The sequence below is a fragment of the Oncorhynchus masou genome, chromosome 24 (assembly GCF_036934945.1).
Source record: "Oncorhynchus masou masou isolate Uvic2021 chromosome 24, UVic_Omas_1.1, whole genome shotgun sequence".
NCBI lineage: Eukaryota > Metazoa > Chordata > Actinopteri > Salmoniformes > Salmonidae > Oncorhynchus > Oncorhynchus masou.
Genome location: NC_088235.1, coordinates 20,191,704 through 20,200,724, shown reverse-complemented (window position 1 = coordinate 20,200,724; position 9,021 = coordinate 20,191,704). Strand labels below are relative to the sequence as shown.

The following is a 9,021-nucleotide window of genomic DNA, read 5'->3' as shown; positions in this document are numbered from 1 at the left end:
TAAAATAAAAACTACAGCCACAATATCGCGTTGGTAGGCCTATCAGATTGGTATGGTCGCGAGATCAGTCTTCACAATCTCATAAAATAGCTTTTATTCGGCCAAAACAATTTACACTAATACATATGTATCGAATTTATTAGCATATTGTAACAACATTTTTGAACATTGTTTTTGATAGTTGCATTTATTGTATTTGCCAATCAATCTGGAAAGCACGCCCACCGGGTCGAGCTGGAACTGCAGACGCTGGCGACTCGTGGAGGATGTAGGAAACTGCTATTTGTAAGGAAAAGCGTTATTGCTGAGCAACTGAGAGAAGACCAACGTATATAGGCTACTAGGTCTGGGAACCGAGATCAGTGTACAGTTCCATTGGATATTGCAAGCCTCCACCATAAAAGACAAGAGAAATAGAGCAGTAAATAAAAGGTAAGTGAGAAATGCAAGATAATGAAACGTTTTCCATAGCTGTATGCTCGTCTTGGAGAGAATGTTGTATTGCTTCCAAGTAAACCAACTGTACAAATGAATAAATAAATGCAGTTCTTGGAATTCACACTCCATATTTTCTGTTTTTAGGCCTACTTTCTGACAATGTAACTGGAACAATGATACAATTGGCTACAAGGTTTTCATTCCAGGGCATATTTGTGAATTATGAAAGAGCAGATGAACGTTTTAAATTATACAACTCAAAATTCACAATGGGGCGATGCAGAATGATTAGCCTATAAAGGCTGATGTTTTATTCGCTAACGTTATATAGAGAGAGTAGTGAGACTGGTTAGGCTGGTTGCAGTGTATTGTCATGCTGCATGCATGGCCACTTCTCCAGCTTTTGTGGGTTTGCTGCATTGTTGCAAATCTCCCCTGCCATGTTATCGGCTACTGTGTATCTGAGAAGATAACGCTGACCTGTAGCTACTGTAGTGTTTGATTATTTGCTACATTTCCTTTAGTTGATACAATTTGATAGTCTAATGCTTGCCTTTAGCTTTAGCCAACCAGGCTATGCTCAGGCTAGGCAGTACTGGACCGGTCGGGAATCGGAATGTCCTGTTGTTCCCAGTTAATCAGTGGAGTTTACGAGCCAGGGCTTTTATCCGATTGGTTCGTCTATTTGTAATGTCAGAGGATTTTTCTGAGTATATCCCTTTCTTTTCGGTCAGTTGTTTCTTTCCCGAGATGAAGCCCTTGTGTGTTCTGTAGTGTAGGGACTTTATTTTGAAGCCAGAGAGCTTGCCTCCGTGACCTGGTTTACTTCATATCGGCTCTCTTTGTGTAATGTATAGGTTTTTTCACCACACAAGACTTCAACTTAAAAAGTGCTTCCAATGCATCTGAATAATTGTATATTTTTGGTTTAGTTTGGAATGCATAGTCCTCTCCATGAGACAATCTCGAACCTCTTTCAAGACGTCACCTAATGTCAAATTCCCATGAATTAGAGGGGTGTTTCGAAAAGTGCTCTCTCTTTTTTTTATCAGTAAAGCTCGAGATTCTGCTTTGTCCATTATGCTCATGAAAAGTGATAAACTGATGTGAATCAGGCAGGCGGTGGTCTGTGAAATAATACTATACAAACATTTTAGAAACACAATAGTCAGACAAATTGATTGGCTTACAATAGCTAGAACCTTAATACACCAATTTATTGAAGCTACACAGAACTTCTGGTACAGCTCCTGCATTAAACAGTCATTTGTCTGTGTGAAACAGACTAGAATTCTTTGAGAGTGGGACAGTGTGAAACTGACTGGTATTCTTTGAGAGCGGGACAGTGACCATCTGCTTTTGAATCGTTGTCTCCTCCTGCAGGAATTCAAGTGTTGGCCCAGTGCCACTGATAATCATAGCCAGCACTCCAACTGTAACCACTGGCTGTAGGCAGCTGTGTCCGACTCATTGGATGACTGGAGAGGCAGCACACTGAAGTAGCCTACGCCTAAGTACTGACCCATTTTACCATACTTTAGTTAGAGTACTTTAAATATAGTTCTGCATCAATTTGAGAGTATACTGTAAATTATTATCAAGGTCCTTATGCCACTCATGAAGCTCTTTTTAGAGTCTAGTCTCAATGACCTCCTGGTAACAACAAGGTATACAGTATAATGTAAATTATAATCAAGGTCATCATGCCACTCATGAAGCTCTTTTTAGAGTCTAGTCTCAATGACCTCCTGGTAACAACAAGGTATACAGTATAATGTAAATTATTATCAAGGTCATCATGCCACTCATGAAGCTCTTTTTGGAGTCGAGTCTCAATGACCTCCTGGTAACAACAAGGTATACAGTATAATGTAAATTATTATCAAGGTCATCATGCCACTCATGAAGCTCTTTTTGGAGTCGAGTCTCAATGACCTCCTGGTAACAACAAGGTATACAGTATAATGTAAATTATAATCAAGGTCATCATGCCACTCATGAAGCTCTTTTTGGAGTCGAGTCTCAATGACCTCCAAGGTTGTTTTCTTCAAGAATATCTTCATTTTTTATGTTTGAGGACTTTGTTGTCCAGCCCTGCCATTGTTTCTTAACAGCCAAGAGGAAGCTTAGGAAATGAGTTCACTTTACTACAGCATTTTGTATGTTGTTCATGAGACCCTCCTACTTCACTCTGCCATAGACACTGCCACGGGGCCAGTTCCCTTTTCAGTGTTGTTATAATAGTGTGTTGTTATAATAGTGTTGTTAAACACACTAAGAATATATTACATTTAACTGAAGCTTCCACCAGGTCTATTTTACTAGAGGTTTATGGGTTAATTGTCAACTGTCTGAAAGAATAATGGGCTCTTGTTTTCAAGGAGAGGGATAATTAAGCAATAAGGCCCAAGGAGGTGTGGTATATGGCCAATATCACGCCTAAGGGCTGTTCTTATGCACAACGCAACTCGGAGTGCCTGGATACAGCCCTTAGTCGTGGTATATTAGCCATATACCACAAACCCAGAGGTGCCTTGCTATTATAGACTGGCTACTAACGGAAATAGAGCAGTAAAAATGCATTCTTTGTCATACCGGTGGTATACAATGTGATATACCACGGCTGTCAGCCAATCAGAATTCAGGGCTCGAACCACCAGTTTATAATTGTAGTTATACCATGGGTAGGCTAGTTGCATCTATTTCATCAGCCGTGTTATAGAACAATAACATCCACTTTTTCCACATGTAGAATAAGTGTCTCAAACTACATGCAATCAACTTCACATCCGTTTTGGGGTGTGACATTGGCCTATTATCTTTGCCAGTATGGATAATTTCTTTCCGTGTGCCAGTCTCTGTTTCTGTGTGAGTGACATGGCTATTTTTATTGTCCTGTGAAAATAGTAAGGCCATCTCTGGACAACATTAGAGGTGGTGTCATAGTTAACTTGGAATGGCTAGTTAAGTGCTAATGTCACTAGTAAGGCCAGAGCCGAGCAAGGTGGAGCTAATGTTTCAGCTTCACAGGCTGTGGTCAGTGTATTTACTGAATCAAACATTTTCTTGACTTGCTCTATAATAACCTGTATGAGCTTAACATACACTTTTCCGCTTATGCATCATGTTTTTCTAAAATAAAACCTACATGTATTTTTGTGTCTGGAGTAATGTAGGCTCCTTTCACTGCTACCGCCCTGTATAGACCAGATCCTAGATGGTGCATTCCTGTGACCAATGAATTCAGTGTCCCATGTCATCTACTGATGTCCCCATCCTTATGTCTGGCACCAGCCAGTAGGGTCACTATTAGTGCAGGTTCCCCATATCCCTAGAGAATGTTATGATTATATCCATCATGACATTGTTGTATGTGTGCTAAATCACCAGTGACCGATATACATTTATTTTTATTTTACCTTTATTTTACTAGGCAAGTCAGTTAAGAACAAATTCTTATTTTCAATGACGGCCTAGGAACAGTGGGTTAACTGCCTGTTCAGGGGCAGAACGACAGATTTGTACCTTGTCAGCTTGGGGATTCGAACTTGCAACCTTTCGGTTACTAGTCCAACGCTCTAACCACTAGGCGACCCTGCCGCCCCAACATACAGTATGCCCAGCATGTATTTCCATATGTAGGTCATATAGATCATTAAATGGGTCATTAAAGATCCCATGGCACTTATCGTAAGAGTAGGGGGGTTAACCCCGGTGTCCTGGCTAAATCTGGCCCTCAAACCATCATGGTCACTTAATCATCCCCAGTTTACAATTGGCTCATTCACCCCCCTCCTCTCCCCTGTAACTATTCCCTAGAGCATTGCTGTACATGAGAATGTGTTCTCAGTCAACTTACCTGGTAAAATAACGGTAAAATAAAAAAAATATTTTAAAAATGAAGGTCAATGAGCATGTGTATTAAATAAGGGTTTATGTACTGATCATAATCAGGCTCAGTTTAGGATGCAGGATTGTTGCACAGTTTGGTTTTTCTCACAAGCTGCTCAGGTGATAGATGAGCTGTCTAGGTGCTGTGTAGGTCCTGTCTTGGTGATGTCTATGTGCTGTCTGGGTGCTGTGTGGGTGCTGTCTGGATGCTGTCTATGTGCTGTCTACAAGGAAATGTTTTGTGAAGATAGGGGCTCTTTGAGTTAATTTGGTCAAATAGGGTTGGTCTGTAGAGCTTGTTTTCCATAGCCATTCTCCCTATAAGGTCTCCTGTCCCCATACTGTAGCACCCAGCAATACGGTTCACTAACAAAGGGAGACTGTTAGCTATTGTTCAACTTTGCAGTCAGCCTATCTTAGCCTATCCCGGGGGCTCTTGAATGAAACACAAATGTATGAGATTGCTTATCTCACCTAGATGTATCTCACCTAGACGTATCTCACCTAGACGCATCTCACCTAGACGTATCTCACCTAGACGCATCTCACCTAGACGCATTTCACCTAGACGTATCTCACCTAGACGTATCTCACCTAGACGTATCTCACCTAGACGTATCCCACCTAGGCGTATCTCACCTAGACGTATCTCACCTAGACACCAATGTAAGTGCTGAGTCCTTTGTGTTAGTTATTTTGTTCTGTCACCAAATAATAATTTTTCATTTATGAATAAAGCCATGTTATTACGGATCCATAGTCTAACTGAGATCATATAAGGATATGCTGATTAAAGGATGGCAATACAAATACTATTCTATGTGAGCAGTTGGCATAGTGGCACATTGTGGTTAGGTAAGCAAGTGACACAATGTGTTTTTCATGTATGAGCACAGGAAAAGTAGTCCATTCTGGTACAAACTTCAAAGTGAATTGTCTCCATACAGACCGTCAGCGTGAAGCAGCAACACGCCCCTGGGAATAAGCCACTGTACCCTCAATGTGTGCCCAGTAGTTTAGTTGGAAGTCTTCCTATTGCATAGTCACATTTCCCCCCAAATTACCAGACACTGACAGTGTCTGAATACCCATTCTTGCGACCTAAATAGTAGGCCATTTGAGTACACCAAAAAAATTGTTTTATAGTATGTGACATTTTGAAAATTGAGTATACTTGAAATGCCTGGATTTCATACTCATTATTAAGGCTTTTACAACAGCTGATCAATTAGATATTGGGATGAGCTCCCAAAATACACCAATTAATGCAAAACAACACAATAGAGCATTCTCATGATACCAAAATAGAACGTTTTAAGTATGTGAATTCTTTCAAATCTAGTATGGTTTAAATGCCAGGACGTTCTTATAATTTCAGCTATTCATCTAGTAGGATTAGATGCATACTTTTCCACAATGCATTGGAAGAGGTGGGCTGCGAGTGATAGGCCCTAGTTCTCTTCAAGTAGACAAACAATAGAACTGGGTTACATAATTGGGAAGATGACGAATAGCGATGGTGTTCAAATGTAGGCTAAGCCGGTTTTGAATCGTATCAAGTATTGTATCATAGGCTACATTTTAGAAAACAGAAAATGTATTTTTTACCAAAAGTGGATTTCTGTTTTCATTGAAAAGTGTTTGTTGTTCTCTTGGCCTTTGCCCAAGCTTTTAAAGAAAATACTAAACCACCTTTTGATTTCTGAACGTGTTGGCACCGGGGACTCGGGATGTGAGTTATTGAGTTATTGGGTTTCCCAAAAGCTTCGAAGCACTAAGACCATCTTTCGTCCTTTTAGTTTCAATGGAATTAAGATGATTATTTTTCCCATTGCTTTTGGGAAAACCAGCCCAGGACTGTTTATATGAACATATGGATTGGTTTAGTTTTGTAGGCGTGGCTACCTATTTAATTATTACATTTATGGATCAAGTCTTGGCTTTCATTCTGATCTTGTTCCCAATGAACAGTGCTTTAGTTTATTATGTTGCCGTCCAACGGTTCTGAATTTGCGACACACACCCGACTGTCTACGTTTGTCTGTGCAATAGGCTTTTGAGTTGAACATTTTAAATGTTTTTGTGTGTGTACTAGGCTATTTGATTTCATTTATATATGTTACAGGACTTTGGTTTCACTGATAAATATGTGGAAATGGACCCAAATGATCTGTCTCCATCTTCAGTCCTTTTTAAATAGGATCGATGTGCTATATGGTCTACTACAGTATAGGTCCGATGTGATAGTCTGCCTATAACCAGCCTGAGTAGGCTTATGACTCCATTGGGTCCAATGTGATAGTCTGCCTATTACCACTTTAGATAAATGTATCGAATTGAAAAAAAACTATTATCAGGCTGGCTAATGCGATGCATGTCTGTTGAATTTGGAAAGATCTACCTGCACTTGACCCCATCCCATCTACTCAGCCAGTCAGGAGCCTCTACTGCATTGCGGCCATGGCATACTGCATACATTTTACTAAACGGTATATGCTAAATAGTATGCAACAATGAGTACATAGTATGCTGTTTAAGTATATAGTAAGCTAGTATTGGTTTTCGGACACGGCCAGTGTCTGCGCTCTCTGTTGGTATTGTAATCACGTCTAATATTAGCAAGGGATGTTGTCTGAGGCCACGGGGCCCTCAAGGAATGGATACACAAGATCAATTGATTGTGTGGTTATATAAGATGTAGCCTGCCAGTGATGAGTAATCACTCCCATACCAAAAACAAACCGATTGATGGGATTGCTGTGCAGCCTCGCTGTGCAGCCTTTAAAGAAAGGATCCGTGTGTTTGATCTTTCCTTTTGTGAAAAGTTAGATATATACCTTTGTGTTTTCTGGTCTGGCCTGGCCTCATCTGGTATGGTCTGGTCTGGCCTGGCCTCATCTGGTATGGTCTGGTCTGGTCTGGCCTCATCTGGTATGGTCTGGTCTGGTCTGGCCTGGCCTCATCTGATATGGTCTGGTCTGGCCTGGCCTCATCTGGTATGGTCTGGTCTGGCCTGGCCTCATCTGGTATGGTCTGGTCTGGTCTGGCCTCATCTGGTATGGTCTGGTCTGGCCTGGCCTCATCTGGTATGGTCTGGTCTGGCCTGGCCTCATTTGGTATGGTCTGGTCTGGTCTGGCCTCATCTGGTATGGTCTGGTCTGGTCTGGCCTGGCCTCATCTGATATGGTCTGGCCTGGCCTCATCTGGTCTGGTCTGGTCTGGCCTGGCCTCACCTGGTATGGTCTGGTCTGGCCTGACTGTAAATAATAGTGCAGTCATCTGGGACCAGAATAAGACAGAGTAAGATCCAGTCCTTTTAGTTGTTTATTGCCCTGGGCTGTTGTCTTGCCTCCCTATTCTTTCTGACTGTCGATGCAGCCATGTATCAAAGTAAAGGGCTCTCATTAGCTTTGGGCCTGCTGAAGCAAATAAGACGATCAGGCAAGCTATTTAATTTACGAGGTTTTACAAGCTATTTCATTTATGAGGTTTTACAATCTAGTTCCTTTTAGTTGACAGGAGGCCACATTTTACATGGCAGCCTTTACTGAAACACCTGCCTCAGCATCTTGGATATATGTGGGAGTGCTTGCACAGATTGCCTATGCATTATTTTGTGTGTGTGCGCGCACATCTGGCAGTGATAGGTGGTCTGAGTCAGTCGCCCTGGCCTATGATGGGATAAGGAGGCTGAGGGACCGTTGCATCATGTGACCATGGCGCTACTTGGAGGATCCATGGTCACAGGAGAGAAACACATTAGAGACACCCGGAAGAGAACGCTCCATTCATATGTCACTTTCTCTCAGAGGGAGCCTGAAATCTGATTGGTTTAGCGAGGAGGGAATGATTTTGAATGGCTGGAATGAGATCACTATACTACTTACACAATTTGTCATGTTGTATTTAGATAAAGTAATGCTATGGCTTAGAAGGGGATTAGCCAAAGAGCTGATAATGCTAGATTCGCTTGTGCTTTCTCCAATTACTTTTGTCCTTTAAGGGATGACTTAATTGTCTTGGCTGGTAGGACCCCCCCCACCCCCCCACACCTCCCATGTCAGAGAGCTGGATTGTTCTGAGCTGACTGTGCATGCTTTTTGTAAAAAATAAATGTATGATTATTTATTACAAAAAACACAAGGAAGGGGTAACATTAAAGTATCAGAACATGAAGGGCAAACACTACAGCATCAAGACACTATCAAACATGTGACTGTTTATGCTTTGTGAGGAGGAGAAGGCATGAGAAACAGGAAGTAAGCTCAATGCTTCCTGAGGATGGCATTCACTCATCTTTCAATCCCCTTGGACAGGAGGTTAGATTGTTACACTGCATTTGTGATTTTCAAAAATCTGTGTTTTAAACATATTCTCACGCAGTAACAGTAGCCCCTAAAAGGCAAAACAAGCAAATTTTCCACAATGTGTATGATTAGCTTTTAACCTCTTACACGGTAGTCAGTTAAGAACACATTCTTATTTTCAATGACGGCCTAGGAACGGTGGGTTAACTGCCTCGTTCAGGGGCAGAATGACAGATTTTCACCTTGTCAGCTCGGGGTATCCAATCTTGCAACCTTACAGTTAACTAGTCCAACGCAATAACGACCTGCCTCTCTCTCGTTGCACTCCACAAGGAGACTGCCTGTACGCGAATGCAGTAAGCCAAGGTAAGTTGCTAGCTAGCAT

The 9,021-nt window shown here is 41.5% G+C and overlaps 1 protein-coding gene across 1 annotated transcript in view; it reads left to right on the top strand.

Annotated features, from left to right (window-relative positions):
* Window positions 1–260: 260 nt before the first annotated feature.
* Window positions 261–9,021, top strand: part of LOC135511348 (centrosomal protein of 170 kDa-like) — a 32,918-nt gene continuing 24,157 nt past the window's right edge. The window contains exon 1 of the mRNA XM_064932892.1: window positions 261–432. The gene's annotated coding sequence lies outside the window, so the exon portion shown is untranslated. The remainder of the gene's footprint in view (window positions 433–9,021) is intronic.